The following is a 15011-nucleotide window of genomic DNA, read 5'->3' as shown; positions in this document are numbered from 1 at the left end:
ATCCCCAGTCAAAAGGCCAAGTGGAACGGGTCAACCAGATCCTGACTTTCTTCCTGCAACACTATGTCAATGTTCATCATGACGACTGGTCCTCGCTTCTCCCTTGGGCTGAGTTCTCTCATAACCATCACGTCAGCGAGTCCACCTCCAGCTCTCCCTTCCATGTTGTCTACGGCCTTCAGCCTTCCGTTCCTTTACCGGTATCTTCGGTCTCTGATGTCCCTGCTGTGGATGCCCTTGCCAGGGACTTAACTACCGTGTTTCCCCGAAAGTAAGACCCTGTCTTACATTAATTTTACCCCAAAAAGTCCCACCCTGTCTTACTTTCAGGGGAGGTCTTACATTAGCCGAAAAAAAATGACAATTTTAATGTTATGGGGTATAGGGCTGTGCCATATCCCACTGCACACAGCCCCATACCCCATAACAGTGCAGTGGGATACGGCACTGTTATGGGGTATGGGGCTGTGTGCAGTGGGATACGGCACTGTTATGGGGTATGGGGCTGTGTGCAGTGGGATACGGCACTGTTATGGGGTATGGGGCTGTGTGCAGTGGGACACGGCACTGTTATGGGGCTGTGCCGTATCCCACTGCACACAGCCCCATACCCCATAACAGTGCAGTGGGATACGGCACTGTTATGGGGTATGGGGCTGTGTGCAGTGGGATACGGCACTGTTATGGGGTATGGGGCTGTGTGCAGTGGGATACGGCACTGTTATGGGGTATGGGGCTGTGTGCAGTGGGACACGGCACTGTTATGGGGCTGTGCCGTATCCCACTGCACACAGCCCCATACCCCATAACAGTGCAGTGGGATACGGTACTGTTATGGGGTATGGGGCTGTGTGCAGTGGGATACGGCACTGTTATGGGGTATGGGGCTGTGCCGTATCCCACTGCACACAGCCCCATACCCTATACAGTACATGTTTCCCTACTTGGTTTTTAAATGGTGGACGTTTTCCTCTGCGGTGCGGAAGGCCTGTGCTGCAGGGAACGCTGTGCCAATCAGCAGGGAAACAGCGGTGACGTGGGGCTGGGGCGGCCAATTACAGCCCGAGCTGCTGGGCCAATCAGCGCTCGAGCCGGAGGCCGGCGGTGATGTGGGGCTGGGGCGGCCAATTACAGCCCGAGCTGCTGGGCCAATCAGCGCTCGAGCCGGAGGCCGGCGGTGACGTGGGGCTGGGGCGGCCAATTACAGCCCGAGCTGCTGGGCCAATCAGCGCTCGAGCCCTGGGCCGGCGGTGACGTGGGGAGCAGGGGCGGCCAATGAGCTAGGCGGATTGCGGGGTTAACACGGCGAGTTAACCCCATGAGCGCTGGACCCGCCCAGCTGCACCTGAGGACACCTCTGGAGCCTGGGGACCCAATGGGGGACAGCGGCGGCCCAAAGGTAAGGGCCTTACATGTCACACTGGCCCCCCAACCCTGCCTTACATTCGGGGGAGGCCTTACATTGAAGGACCCCCCCGTAACCCCCACCCTGTCTTACTTTCGGGGGGGTCCTACTTTCGGGGAAACACGGTACTATATGGAGCTCAGTCAAGACCTCCCTTGAACGTGCTTCCACACAGATGAAGAGACACGCGAACAAGAGACGCCTTGACCCTCCTCGTTTTTCTCCTGGGTACTTGGTGTGGCTTGCCTCCAAACATGTCCAGTTGAAGATGCCATCGTACAAGTTGGGTCCGTGGTACATCGGTCCTTTCAAGGTCGTCAGAAGGATCAATGCGGTCTCCTACAAGCTGCAGCTCCCGGCCACGATGCGGATACCTAACTCCTTCTGCGTCTCCCTGCTCAAACCTGTTGTCCTTGGTCCCTTCTTCTCTGATGCCAGTAATCCTCCTCCTCCCATTGTAGGCGATGATGTCTATGCGGTAAGAGATATAGTGGCCATGAAGACCGTGAGGGGTAAGCAGTTCTTCCTCGTCGACTTGGCGGGTTACGGTCCCGAGGACAGGTCCTGGGAACCCCGGGAGAACGTTGGCACCCCTCTGATACGTGACTTCTTGTCCCGGGTGCGGGGAGGGGGGCATGAGAGAGGGGGTACTGTCACGCTTCCCGGGTCCCATCACCGCCTCTCACTCACCGCTCCAGTCCCCGGTCCTCCTGCCCACGACTCCTCGGTTCACTCCCCCTCTTCTGCGCCCCCCGTGCTTCCGTTCCTTCAGTCCTGACGTTCCCCTGTGACCCAGGACACACCGTCGGACTCTCCTGCATCTTCTGCACCACTTCCTGCTCTGGTCTCCGACACACGGGACTCGCGCATGCGCATTAGGGCGCGCGGTCACTGAACTCTTCTTAAAGGGCCAGCGTCCAGAAACAGGATATTGCCAAATACAGGTACAGGGTATATTAGGATCTCCTTTCCATGGGGGCGGTGCCTGATCAACGTGTTTCATTAGCTAGGTGTTCAGGTCCCCCTTGCCTTGTGTCCTATTAACTCTGTGTCTTCCGCAGAGCCAGTCCTACCACGCTAACCTGGTCCTGACCACGGCTTGTCCACAAAGTTTTTCGGTGACTGTCAGCTGTGAACTCCACCATCTCCTTCAGCCTGAACCCATCTCTGATCCCCGACTTCTCCTGGTGACCTCTGCCCTCTCGTCCAGCTGGATCCAGACCCCGCCTGACTACTCTACCCGGCACCTGAATCTGAGTCCCGTCATCTGGACCGTCTCCAGGAGCTCCGTGGCCCCAGAGACATCTTCATACCAGTCTCCTGAAGGACGCTGTTCCTGTACCTATAATGCTCCGGCTACCGTGCACCTAGGCCCTCTGGTGGGGCTATCAGACAGTCCCTGTACAGGGGTTAGCTCCGAGTTGCCTCACTGGGGGAGTCCGGTGCACGGCCCAGAGAATCCACCACCAGGACTTAACAAGTGTGGTGTGTGAGTACCAGGCTACTCAATAGGGTATAAGCATATATCGAAGCTACTTCTATGATGTTGTAGATGAACAATTAGCTCTACAGTAGTGATGGACAAACGTGCTCGGCACTACTCAATACTCGATTGAGAATGGGAGGCTCAGTATGCTCGTTAATCTATTAAGTATCTTGGTACTCGTGCACCACGCTCAAGTCCCCACCCATTAGATAGCCAATAAACATGTGGAGATTTCCTGCCACTCATGGTAATGCCGTAGCCATGTTGGCTACGGGCCCTACTGTGATTGGCTGGGCGCGTTGCATCATTGGCTCTTATATGAAACTCGGGGGTGTTGTGAATGTCATTCGAGTGGTTGCTGGTGTGGAGCTCCCTCTGGTTGCCAGGAATGGTAATGAAGCTGAGTCTGAATCTGTGACTCAAACAGGTGTTGGTATTAATTGGGAATCCAGGAAGTCCTATTGCTGACCAGCCTGGTGTATATAAGAGAGCAGTTTCTGCTTAGCTGCTGTCGATGATAAATGTTTGCTTCTGCCTCTGAAGATGGCTTGGAGTTTGTCCTTCAGTTTCCTCTATTTATCCTGCACCAGAATTCACTCCAGATAAGTCTGCAGGTTTTCTTTTCCTAATTGCTGGTTTTGCACCTACGGGTGTTTGTCTTTATTTTCCATTTTGTTCTGTTTGTTTTCTTGTATGTGAGGATCTGTCTCTCTGCTACGTTTGAGAGGGGAGTTCCTTCAGCAAAAAAGGGTGTTTCTCCCTGTTCTGATTTTGATTATTTGCACTTTTGAATATTATTTGTTCTGCTTTTTTGTTCCTTCCCATTATATCTGCAGTTTTGTTTAACGTGTCTGGCACAAAAGTACCTGATATAGTGGGGGAAAAACCATGAGGCTTAGGTCTTTTTAATATCAGGAGTTGGGCATTTTTTGCAGGGTTTTTTGCTGGCTGCAACCAGTTATCTTTCCTGTCCTGTTGTATCTAGTAAGTCGGGCATCACCTTTGCTAATCTATATTTTCTGTTATGATCTGGTAACCGTGGACGATCATGAAAAATACCACTAATCAGGAAAAAACAAAACCACAAGAGTAGTTGGAAACTGAGCTGACCGCAATCCCCTATCTATCAGACAACACTAGAAGTAGCAGTGGGATGTTCCTAACACACCTAGACACCTCGTCACTGCCTGAGAAACTTACTACACCTCAAAGATAGAAATAAGGTATCCTAACTTGCCTCGGAGCAGTCACCAAAGAAATAGCAAGCCCCCAAAATGCAACAACGGTGATGTAAAAAAACACAATACACAGGTAGAAAATAAAGATCAGCAAATGTGAGGCCCAACTTACTAGATAGAACAGGACAGGACAGATAACTGATTGCGGCCAGCAAAAAATCCTGAAAAAAATACCAATCTCGTGATAATAAAAAATACTGAGACCACACGGACTCCCCCCACTATATCAGGTGCTCTTGTGCTAGACACTTTAAACAGAAATGCAGATATAATGGGAAGAAACAAAATCACAGAACAAATAATATTCTAAAGTGCAAATAATCCAAATATGAACAGAGAGCAAGCTCCCTTTCTTGCTGGAAGAACTACCCTGCTCACAGAAGCAGAAAGACAGATCCTCATATACAAGAAACCAAACACAGAACCAAAAGGAATATGCAGAAACCCTTTAAAGTGCAAATCCAGCAATTAAGCACAGAAACAATAAACTTATCTGGAGTAGATTCAGGCATCAAATAAATGGGAAAAAAGAAGGAAAAACTCCCAGCCATCTTCAGAAGCAGGCAGGAACATTTATCACCGGCCACCGCCAGGCACAAAATGCTCTCCTAAATAAACTAGACTGATCTGCAATAGGATTTCCTGGATTCCCAATTAATTCCATCACCTGTCTGAATCACAGATTCAAACTCAGCTTCATTACCATTCCTGGCCACCAGCGGGAGCTCCACACCAGCAGCCACGTGGATGACATTCACAACAATTTTCTATCTGTGTATTGTGTTATCTTACATCACCATCGTTACATGTTGGGGGCTTGCTATTTCTTTGGGAACTGTTCCGAGGCAAGTTAGGATTCCTTATTTCTATCTTTGAGGTGTAGCAGGTTTCTCTGGCAGTGACGAGGTGTCTAGGTGTGTTAGGAACATCCCACTGCTACTTCTAGTGTTGTCCGATAGATAGGGGATTGCGGTCAGCTTAGTTTCCAACTACTCTTGTGGTTTTGTTTTTTCCTGATTAATGAGATTTTTTTTGATCGTCTGTTACCAGTTCATAACACGGGGGGGGGGTGCAATGCTCAGCATACTGTCCTCTGGAAGCAGCTCAGGAGAAAGCTGATGTAGCGTCAGAGCTAAGATTAGTGCCGGGCTTGTACAATTGCACCCTTTGGTGCCTCGCAAATTTTTGCCCAGTTGGAATACTTTAATAAAATAATAAAAGACAAAGAGCCTGATTTAATAATTTGCATTTTTTTTTAAAGAGAATTTCATTTTTTGTCTTGTTTTATTTGATAACATTTTCACATTCATCTAAATAGGGCACATGCACATGGGTTCATTAATTTTGCTCAAAATCCCCCCCAAATTATTTTCTATTAGCTTCTTTACTTTTAGAGCAAAAAGTTGATCTGTTAAAATGTTGCGCACAACTGTTTTCCATATTTACCATTGCTTCCTTTGCTCCGGCATGCTGGTTTGCGAATGAGCCCGACTTTCTTTCTTTCGAGAGCTATTATGTTTGCTACATAGCATTGCCTGGCCTATAAGTCTCCCGAGGCAAAACAGCACCCAACCAGATCACTGTAAAATCTACATACACAGCATTGTGTGTTTTGGTGGCTTTGCTGCTTTTTTTTAGTTTAGCTGCAAAAAAAGCATGATGTAGGCTTCTTATTCTGGAATTATTCTATAGGCTTTTCTGAAGATTTTTAAAATCTTCAAGAAGAAGACATGTAGAAATCTTAAAAAGTAAAAAATGACACTGACAGTGAAAGCATTTGAAAAATATATACTTTGTCCACTGGCGCTACAAACAATATACGCCTTTTTGTATCACTTGCAGCTGAACAGAATTCCCATTCCACTAGAGGATTGCAAAAACATTTGTTAAAAGACTATTCATCCATAAAGGCAATACAGGCGAATATAATGTTATACACATAAAGTAAATAAACACATAAAACCAAGGATTAGCCAACCTAGTCACAGCCAGTTAAGGCCCCGTCACACTAAGCAACATCGCTAGCAACATCGCTGCTAACGAACAACTTTTGTGACGTTGCTAGCGATGTTGCTGTGTGTGACATCCAGCAACAACCTGGCCCCTGCTGTGAGGTCGTTGGTTGTTGCTGAATGTCCTGGGCCATTTTTTAGTTGTTGCTGTCCTGCTGTGAAGCACAGATCGCTGTGTGTGACAGCGAGACAGCAACAACTAAATGTGCAGACAGCAGGAGCCGGCTTCTGCGGAGGCTGGTAACCAATGTAAACATCGGGTAACCAAGAAGCCCTGTCCTTGGTTACCCGATATTTACCTTTGATACCAGCCTCCGCCGCTCTCACTGTCAGTGCCGGCTCCTGCTGTGTGCACATTTAGCTGCAGCACACATCGGGTTAATTAACCCCATGTGTGCTGTAACTAGGAGAGCAAGGAGCCAGCGCTAAGCATTGTGCGCTGCTCCCTGCTCTGTGCACATGTAGCTGCAGCACACATCGGGAAATTAACCCCATGTGTGCTGTAACTAGGAGAGCAGGGAGCCAGCGCTCAGTGTGCGCTGCTCCCTGCTCTCTGCACGTGTAGCTCCGTGCGGTGGTAACCAAGGTAAATATCGGGTTGGTTACCCGATATTTACCTTAGTTACCAAGCGCAGCATCTTCCACGCGGCGCTGGGGGCTTGTCACTGGTTGCTGGTGAGCTCACCAGCAACTCGTGTAGCCACGCTCCAGCGATCCCTGCCAGGTCAGGTTGCTGGTGGGATCGCTGGAGCGTCGCAGTGTGACATCTCACCAGCAACCTCCTAGCAACTTACCAGCGATCCCTATCGTTGTTGGGATCGCTGGTAAGTTGCTTAGTGTGACTGTACCTTTAGTGTCTAAAGACACTCTGGTTGGTGTTGGTGTCCAAAGATTGTAATCCGCCGTATAAGTCCATGGAATGTATGTGTCATGCGCTGTCCGGGTTCGCACAGGCAGACTTCTACTATGGCGTCAGACTCTGTTCACATTGCAGAGTCCGACAGGCAACCTGGTCTCTATTAAGTGCTCCACTTTGCTGGGCGTCGGCTGAGTTGTTTCACTGCTCCCAACTAAGCAGGAGTCCTTTTTTAGAGCATTGTGCAACTCTTCTGAGAGCCGCGTTGCTAATTACCATCCACAGCTGGTCTCTCCCTATTTAAGACTGGTGAGTGTAGTAGGAGATCACCAAAGATAGCTTTAGCATAGCTCCAGCGAACATGGTCTTAGTGGTTATTCTGTTCATGTTAAACTACAGTTGCTATTCTGTGTGGTGTGAATGTTCCCATATTGTGAGTTTATTCCCTACCCGTTTCTTTATTCCCCTGTACACATATTGTCTCCCCTTTGTGTTTGAGTGTGCACAAGGTTTTGATCTCCCTTGTCCGTGCCTTTTCTGTGGGGTTTTGTTACTGGGTTTCCAGCCCGCTATCAGGGTGGGTGGAGTAAGATCAGGGCTTGGACAGGAGTCAGGGTCGCGCTGGGGGCTCAGACCTGGCTACTATTAAGCTTACCTCCAAGATATTGGACAGTTCAGAGTCTCAAGTCTGATGACCAGCTTAGAAGCCCCTGTTCCGTCAGTGTTCCGTCAGTATATGGCATTACAGTACGTGGATGGTGCCCCAGCCGGTGGCACTTTCCACCGATATGGTCCTTTCAAAAATGGAGCTGTAAGTTCCTATGTAACATCACAATAAGTACAGTACATAGCATGAACTAAATATTCCAAGGATTATTTGGTGAATGTAGTTGTTGTGATGTCACACATGAACGTTCACATCCACATACATTCCATGGACTTATACGTTGGATTACAAACCTTAGATACCATCAGAAACCATTGTACCTTTGGACACTAACTGGCTTTGACCAGGTTAGCTAATCCCTGGTTTTTACTTTATATGCATAACATTATATTAACCTGCATTGTCATTTTGCGCAAAGTCTTTTAACTATATAATTATAGAAATACATTTATGTAACAATTAAAACCAGTGACATAAAAACACAATGTCAACATACTATAGAGAATAATGACTTATCACAACATTGTTTCTTTTATTTATAAATGTGTCAAGTTAATGTAAACAGAATGTGTGTGAATTCCGTATTCCAGATGATTAGTGATGCTGCTTAGTGCAGTATATATACATAAATATAGCTCATCGATATGGACATTCAGAGGAGCTTAGGAGACCTGAGTAAGCATGGATGGAGAAATGCTGTGTCCACCTTTATACTCTTAACTTTTTAAGGGCTGATTGGGCTAAGCAATCCCTAGGCAGCAATAGGGTTAATGCATGCAAAATTCCACTGCCTGAGCTTGCTGTTCCTTCGCCTTCATTTCATCCAACCCCCATTACAATCACAGCTGCTGACTGCAGCATACAACGCTTGCTGCATACTAATATGATCCAGTACAGTCCTGATTGGCTGCCTAGTGGGAGGGGGTAAGCGCACGAAGCAGGTGCTCCTATTCATGTCATCTGCGTGGATTTAAAAAATGCACACATGCTTAGATGTATACCTAAATATCATTTATATGGGTCAATGTGTCACAAGTAACCGAGGTTCTGAGCAAAAATGGAGGCAGAAAAATTAGGAGATCTCCATTTCTTACTATCATGAGCTCGGAAGAATCCCAGGGTGATTACATTGTGTTATGAACTTATTTCACCTCGTATCATTCTACCACAAGTGGCCTTTCAAATTTCTTGATTTTGGGTTACAAGCTGGTATTATTTACTGTGATCAATGCATGGCGTACTAGATCATATATGATAGCACGTGTCATAGTACTATATTGTGCTTTGTTACTAGTAATACCCTATGGAGAGATGTGTGTGACATTCCATCTTATGTTTGCTGTTTGCTATGCCTATAACCTTGAATATGCAAACAATAAAAAGAAAATGTAGTTTTAAAGGGTCTGTTTGGTTAAAGGAACTTTAGGCTGCTTTTACACTGCGTTCCGATCTCCATTCAGTAGTCCCGCCATGGCTTCCATCCGAACCCCCCGCAAAAAGAGGTTTCAGATGGGGCCATTGACTATTGTGGTGCAGACAGAGTCACAGTGTGCTCTGTTGTGCACCATTTTCAGGAGTATACACTTACTGGAGGCGGACACCCAGATGTAGTATACTGTGTCTGGGTGTCTGCCTCCAATAAGCGTATACTCCCAAAAAAGGTGCACGACAGAGCACATGGTGACTCCGTCTGCTCCATTAGGCTGCTTTCACACTGCCTTCCGATCTCTGATCAGTGGTTCCGTCAGGGCTTCCATCTGAACCCCTAGTAAGACGGTTTCATATGGGCCACTGACTTAAGGAGTCCCCATGTGCTCTGTTGTGCACTATTTTCAGGAGTATACGCTTACTGGAGGCGGACACCCAGACGTAGTAGACTGTGTCTGAGTGTCCGCCTCCAGTAAGCGTATACTCCTGAAAATGGTGCACAACATAGCACATGGTGACTCCGTCTGCACCATTAGGCTGCTTTCACACTGCGTTTCAATCTCTGTTCAGTGGGTCCATCAGGCTTCTGCCCAAACCCCCCATCAAAATGGGTTTTGGACGTATGCACCAATGGGGCTATTGACTATAATGGAAAAGGAGAGATCAGTCTAAGCCTCTCCAACGATCATCTGTTTCTAAGCATCACCAAGTCATGGTCATTGTTGGGTATTCTTGCTGTTTAGATTGGCACCATTCCATATATCTAGTAGTAGTTATAGTGATATTGCAATTCCTAGCTGCTACTGAATGTATTTAGTGAAGACTAGAGTTGAGCGCGGTTCGCGGTTCGAGGTTCTCCAGTTCTAGGCTCGAGTGATTTTGGGGCCTGTTCTAGATCAAACTAGAACTCGAGCTTTTTGCAAATGCTCGATAGTTCTAGAAACGTTCGAGAACGGTTCTAGCAGCAAAAAAAAACAGCTAATTCCTAGCTGGCTTTCCGCTGTAATAGTGTAAGTCACTCTGTGACTCACACTATTATGACATTTCAGTGTATAGTGTGCGGGAACAGCGCCTTCAGATCACTGCTGTTTGGATAATGGCGATCACCATTTTTTTTTTTTTTTCCTTGTCTTCCTTCCCTAAGCGCGCGCGTGTAGTGGGGGGGGCCATTATGTCAGCCAATCCCAGACACACACACAGCTAAGTGGACTTTTAGCCAGAGAAGCAACGGCATGTGTGATAGGATGTCCATGTCATATGTCCCTGCATTATAAAACCGGACATTTTCCTCCAGGACGCCATTATCTCTTCTGCGTCCTTGGTGTCAGACATCACTGGCGCAGCTCCTATCGCCGATACAGCTGTATTACGCTCCATACACAGCGCTGTACAGCATAGGGATAGCACTTTCTATCAGTCCTTTTAAGGGCTCGTACCGGCAGGGTCAGAGCCATAGGTGACAGGTGCTGAAAACAGAGACAGCGTCTGTGTAGCTAAGGTCAGGGATTTCCTCGCTGCATTTCCCCATTAGGAGGGAATAGAAAGGCAGGCTTCCATTCCTCTACCCAGAGCCCCACAACCCTGCCACTGTACCCTCCTGTCCTCTGCACACTCCAACTCATTATAACTAAGCCATTATACTAGCAAACACTGAGTGTACCTAGTGGCATCCTAAACGTGGCTATTGGACTTTTGTATAGTCCCACTAGTGCAAAGATATTTGCAGCACCTCTGCCTGCATTGCACACTCCAACTCATTATAACTAAGCCATTATACTAGCAAACACTCAGTGTACCTAGTGGCATCCTAAACGTGGCTATTGGACTTTGCTATAGTACCACTAGTGCACAGATATTTGCAGCACGTCTGCCTGCATTGCACACTCCAACTCATTATAACTAAGCCATTATACTAGCAAACACTGAGTGTACCTAGTGGCATCCTAAACGTGGCTATTGGACTTTTCTATAGTCCCACTAGTGCAAAGATATTTGCAGCACGTCTGCCTGCATTGCACACTCAAACTGATAGTTACTAAGCCATTATACTAGCAAACACTGAGTGTACCTAGTGGCATCCTAAACGTGGCTATTGGACTTCTGTATAGTCCCACTAGTGCAAAGATATTTGCAGCACGTCTGCCTGCATTGCACACTCCAACTGATAGTTACTAAGCCATTATACTAGCAAACACTGAGTGTACCAAGTGGCATCCTAAACGTGGCTATTGGACTTTTGTATAGTCCCACTAGTGCAAAGATATTTGCAGCACGTCTGCCTGCATTGCACACTCAAACTCATTATAACTAAGCCATTATACTAGCAAACACTGAGCGTACCTAGCGGCATCCTAAACGTGGCTATTGGACTTTTGTATAGTCCCACTAGTGCAAAGATATTTGCAGCACGTCTGCCTGCATTGCACACTCCAACTGATAGTTACTAAGCCATTATACTAGCAAACACTGAGTGTACCAAGTGGCATCCTAAACGTGGCTATTGGACTTTTGTATAGTCCCACTAGTGCAAAGATATTTGCAGCACCTCTGCCTGCATTGCACACTCAAACTGATAGTTACTAAGCCATTATACTAGCAAACACTGAGTGTACCTAGTGGCATCCTAAACGTGGCTATTGGACTTCTGTATAGTCCCACTAGTGCAAAGATATTTGCAGCACGTCTGCCTGCATTGCACACTCCAACTGATAGTTACTAAGCCATTATACTAGCAAACACTGAGTGTAGCAAGTGGCATCCTAAACGTGGCTATTGGACTTTTGTATAGTCCCACTAGTGCAAAGATATTTGCAGCACGAGTGCCTGCATTGCACACTCAAACTCATTATAACTAAGCCATTATACTAGCAAACACTCAGTGTACCTAGTGGCATCCTAAACATGGCTAATGGACTTTTGTATAGTCCCACTAGTGCAAAGATGTTTGCAGCACGTCTGCCTGCATTGCACACTCCAACTGATATTTACTAATCCATTATACTAGCAATTTTTGCTGCCAGTTTAAGGGCCGTAGTTGCATTGTCAGGGATATTTATTCTTTATTATTCTGCTGTTAATAAAGCTAGACCACCGCTGCAATCTACACCACCTCTCAATTTTTACTACAACATTTTCAGTGCACAATCTTGTTGCAATCAACATGAGTGGCAAAATGACAGATGCTGGTGGAAAGGGGAAGAGGCGTGGTGGAAAAGGAAAAAAAGGGTTTGTCCGTGGTGAAGGTGGCAAAGCTCCATTATCATCTGCTGAAGATAGACCATCTACCAGCAAAAGTAAGATGTCTACTACTTACCGTGGACAATCCGATGTGCTCCCTTTTTTACGTACACGAACAACAGGAACAAAGGTAGATGATGGCCAAAAAAGGAAAATGCTTGAATGGATCTCAAGTGGTCCAACAAGTGCCCTCTCAGCCACTTCAAGTACCGCATCCAAAAAACACCAGTCCTCTGAGTTGTCATCCCAATCAAACTTGCTGTCTCCCAGCTCTGAAGTCTCCATCAGCCCTGCACAGTATGGTGGAACTGAGATGGCTGAGTCTGCAGAGCTGTTCAGTCACACTATAGCCTGGGAATCAGAGGTCTGCTCCCAAGCTACAGTGAGTACAGAACAGGAAATGGTCTGCAGTGATGCCCAGAACCTTTGTGACTCTAATTCAGGCCGTGAGGACCAAGTTTCTGAGCATAATGTTGACCCTTTGTCACGAACTGTAACACCTGTAGTTATAGACAATAAGGAACATACTGATGAAGATGAGACGCAGATACCCGATTGGGATGACAACTTAAATATTCGGTCAGGGCAAGAAGAGGCTCAGTCTGAGGGAAAGGGGAGTGCAAACACAACAATTGATGATGAAGTTGTAGATCCCACCTACTGTCAACCCACAGTCAGGCACTCGAGGAGATCAACAGGGTGGTGGAGGAGGATGCAACTGATGACGAAGTTACCTTGCGCCTTCCTGGACAGAGTCGGAGTACTGGTAGCACGTCTACAACTGCATCCTCAGCCACCACTCTGCCTCTGAGCACTAGTCGGGGTGGATCAACAGGTCGCATGCCCTCTAAGCCTTGCCTAGCCTGGTCCTTTTTTGACATAGCAAAAGATCGCCCAAATTATGTGATCTGTAAAATTTGTCATGGTTCTATTAGTAGAGGTCAAAACCTCAGCAGTTTGACAACTTCTTCCATGAATCGTCACATGAATAAATATCATATGTCCCGGTGGGAAGCTCACCGTGCTGCAATGCGGCCTAGCGGAGCGAACCATCCACCGCCTGCCCCTTCTAGTGCATCCGCGCGCTCTTCATCTTCTAGGACTGTGGGGACAGCTGTCACACCTGTTTTTCCACGCACAACTTCCACCACTGTAACCGCAACAGGCAGTTTGCTTGGTAGGTCGTCAGTTGGTTTGGAAGGGGAAACAAGTGAGTGTGTACAGCTCTCTCAGACATCGATAGCACCAACGTTGGATGAAGGCAACATCATGTCTCCTCCTGCACTTTCCTCACAAACCTGCATTTTTCCAGGGACACCCTACTCAACACCGTCTACACACAGCAGCCAGATCTCTGTCCCTCAGATGTGGTCAAATAAAAGGCCACTTCCTGCGAGCCATGACAAAGCTAAGAGGTTGACTCTATCCCTCTGTAAGCTCTTGGCTACCGAAATGCTGCCTTTCCGCCTAGTGGACACACAGGATTTTAGAGACCTTATGTCTGTCGCTGTGCCCCAGTACCAGATGCCTAGTCGCCACTACTTCTCTAAGAAAGGTGTGCCCGCGCTACACCAGCATGTCGCACACAACATCACCGCTTCCTTGAGAAACTCTGTGTGTGAACGGGTGCATTTCACCACCGATACTTGGACCAGTAAGCATGGACAGGGACGTTACATGTCGTGACTTGGCACTGGGTAACTATGGTGATAGATGGTGAAGGGTCTGATGCACAAGTCTTGCCGTCCCCACGACTTGTGTGTCAATCCTCTGTCTGTCCAAGTTCCGCCACTGCTTCTGCCTCCTCCACCTCATCTGGGTCCTCCACCTCCGCCCCAAGCCTGCCTGGTCAGGCCACCAGCGTTAGCACTGCGCAGAAGGAATCACGCACCCCTCATTACTATGCTGGCAGCAGAGCGCAACGGCATCAGACGGTCTTTAGCTTGACATGTCTTGGGAATAAGAGTCACACAGCTGAGGAGTTGTGGTCAGCTCTGCGGTCCGAGTTTAATAAATGGTTGTCTCCACTCAACCTGCAGCCTGGTAAGGCCGTGTGCGACAATGCTGCAAACCTGGGTGCGGCCCTTCGCCTGGCAAGGTGACACACGTACCTTGTATGGCTCACGTGTTGAACCTTGTCGTCCAGCAATTCTTAACACACTATCCCGGCCTAGATGGCCTTCTGAACAGGGCACGAAAACTGTCTGCTCACTTCCGCCGTTCAAGCGCCGCAGCTGAGCGACTTGCATCGCTCCAGAAGTCTTTCGGCCTGCCGGTTCATTGCCTGAAATGCGATGTGGCGACACGCTGGAATTCGACTCTCCACATGTTACAGCGACTGTGGCAGCACCGCCGAGCCCTGGTGCAGTACGTCATGACATATAGCCTGGGCCAACGAGATGCAGAGGTGGGGCAGATCACCCTGATGGAGTGGTCTCAGATCAAGGACCTATGCACCCTTCTGCACAGTTTCGACATGGCGACGAATATGTTTAGTGCTAACAATGCCATTATCAGCATGACAATTCCAGTCATTTACATGCTGGAGCACATGCTAAACACTATTCGGAGTCAGGGGGTGGGACAACAGGAAGGGGAGGAACTACAGGAGGATTCATATGCGCAAGACACAACAACATCACCAAGGTCCAGACGTTCATCATCACCAACGCGGCAGGCATG

The sequence above is a fragment of the Anomaloglossus baeobatrachus genome, chromosome 11 (assembly GCF_048569485.1).
Source record: "Anomaloglossus baeobatrachus isolate aAnoBae1 chromosome 11, aAnoBae1.hap1, whole genome shotgun sequence".
Lineage (NCBI taxonomy): Eukaryota > Metazoa > Chordata > Amphibia > Anura > Aromobatidae > Anomaloglossus > Anomaloglossus baeobatrachus.
The sequence above is the reverse complement of the archived record's forward strand: the minus strand, read 5'-3'. Positions refer to the sequence as shown.